This window comes from Odocoileus virginianus, chromosome 34 (genome assembly GCF_023699985.2).
Source record: "Odocoileus virginianus isolate 20LAN1187 ecotype Illinois chromosome 34, Ovbor_1.2, whole genome shotgun sequence".
Lineage (NCBI taxonomy): Eukaryota > Metazoa > Chordata > Mammalia > Artiodactyla > Cervidae > Odocoileus > Odocoileus virginianus.
Window position 1 is genome coordinate 2,848,757 of NC_069707.1, and position 2,333 is coordinate 2,851,089.

The following is a 2,333-nucleotide window of genomic DNA, read 5'->3' on the forward strand; positions in this document are numbered from 1 at the left end:
TCCTGAGGGGCGGAGCCCCCCTCCCGCTCCCTGACGCCTGCGCCTCAGTCAGCCCGGCGCCCCCGCTGCAGACTTTGCATCAGTCACCCAGGCCCTGCTCCGACCTCTGACTCAGCTTCTGTACGTGCCTCAGGGCGCCCCTGGGAATCTGGGGGTACAACCTTGCCAGCTGACCCCAGGTGCTCTTAGGGCAGCTGCTCAGACGGATGGGACGCGGAGCCCGTGTGTCTGAGGAGCGGCGGTGGAGACCGCACACAAACAAACCTCCGGGCGCTGTTTCTAAGGGTCCGCCCTCCTCCCTGCCCGCGGGGCCCGCGGTGATGGGCGGTGAGGTCACTGTGGCAGGAAGGTGCCGGTTTTCACACCGCTGTCACTTCAGCAACTGGAAAATCCAGGCGTAGCTTTCTCGGTATTTCCCAGGCGTGGCCTCGAGGCGGCAGGGATCCAGGCGTGCCCAGGGACAGCTCCCACCTGCTGCAGGGATCTGGGGTCCTCCTGGACCCCCTGCCACATCCTCAGCCCCAGCACGTCCCCCACCCCAGCCCTGGGCAGTCATCACCCATCACTCCCGGGCCGGGACTGTGTTTGCAGTCACCATGGTGACGGCATCCCGCCCTCCTCCAGAAAGTGATGCTGGTGGACATGTACCCGCCGCCCCTGAATTCTATGTCATGTCAGGAGGAATGCTGCCTTCCTGGGCCCCAAGGCGCCTGCACTCCAGCCGAGAGGGAGGTTTCCAGGGAGGGGTGAACGAGATTCAAGATTCGATGGAGCGGAGGGGCCGGGCACGGGCGGTGGGGCTGAGTGTCTTGGAACAAGGTCCATTTGCCCCGTGTACAATGAGATGCTGAGGCTGCTGCAGAAAAAGGGGTTTGAATTCAAGGCAGCCCCACGGGAGATCGGAGAACAAATCTCACATCACCTTTCTCCAGGCTCCGCACACCGAAGACCGCCCTTTTTTTCCTGTAAATACCCTGAGCCTTTCGCTTTTTTTTCCTGTAAATATCCTAAGCCTTTCGAACTCAGGAGGCGGATCTAAGATCTATACAGAGGTCAGTGAGCCACAGGCTTCTTCACTGGAAGCCTCCTCAGAAAATGGCAGGTGAGCCTGCTTCGAGGGTGGAGTGCTTGGCTCTCTGACCTCAAAGGGTCTTTAACCTGATGCTTGCACATGCCCAGTTGGAGGGCCGGGGATCCCAGCCAGTCTTAACCAGCTTGACCTGGAATTGGACACAGCTGACTCCACGTGCCAGAAGAATTCAGGCAAACATCTTATTGTTTAGGCCATGGGATACTTGGAGGAAGTGCAAATTTTTATAAAAACAATTAAATTGAGCTCATCAGTGAAGGCGGGTTCCGGTTGATTATTTATTAAGCAAGCTGCAGTTTAATGGTGACTCAGTGATAAAGAACCCGTCTGCCAATGCTGGAGATGCAAGAGATGTGGGTTTAATCTCTGTGTGGGGAAGATCCCCTGGAGAAGGACATGGCAACGCACTCCAGTAATCTTGCCTGGAGAATCCTGTGGACATAGGAGCCTGGAGGGCTACAGTCTTTGGGGTAAAAAGAGTTGGACTTGACTGAGGACTCACGCACGTGCACAGTTTAATGGGTCTAACTGATGACTGCCCTCAGTTTCAAGAGTGACACGCAGGTCTCTTATGATCAAGAGGGGAGATGGTGGTAGGATTCTTGGAGCTGGTGAACATGGGGGAGACACATCAGGTGGGGAACAGACGAGTGTAGGCATGTTGTTGGATGTCACTGTGAGATTCACACATGGATTTTGTCCAACAGCTGTTTAAAGAAGCCTGAACTGGGTATGTAAGTCTAGGAGTTGGCTAGGGGTGGGTCATGAAGTCAAAGAATGGGTGAGATTACTTACTGGACTTTGAGGGGCGACCCAGGAGAGGGTGTAGGAATCAGAGGGGCTGTCGTTGTACGTTTGGGCCGCGCCCTGAATTTTGTGGGCTTAGTTCTCTGACCAGGTATTGAACCTGGGTCACAGCAGTGAAGGTGCTGAGTCCTAACCACTGGACCACCAAGGAAGACCCCTAAGGACTGTCATTCATCGATCAGAAAGGCAAGAAGCTGGCAAAGCCACAGGGTGACCGCATCGATGGACTGACAGTGAGGAGGGAGAATTTCGACGGGACCAATCTTGCCCGGGATGATGAGGTCAAAAAGCTGGAAGCAGCTCCACCAGGTGACCAGGTTTAGAAGAGGAATTGTTAGAAAAACAGCACAATTTTCCTCCTCTTTTTTTTTTTTGAAGATCCTTTTTTATGTGGACCATTTGTAAAGTCTTTATTGAATTTGTTACAGTGTTGCTT

At 54.4% G+C, this 2,333-nt stretch overlaps 1 non-coding gene across 1 annotated transcript; it reads right to left on the reverse strand.

The window, feature by feature from the left end:
• Positions 1-1,976: 1,976 nt before the first annotated feature.
• Positions 1,977-2,048, reverse strand: TRNAE-UUC (transfer RNA glutamic acid (anticodon UUC)). The gene has a single exon. It is a non-coding gene; the product is annotated as a tRNA-Glu (tRNA).
• Positions 2,049-2,333: the final 285 nt, after the last annotated feature.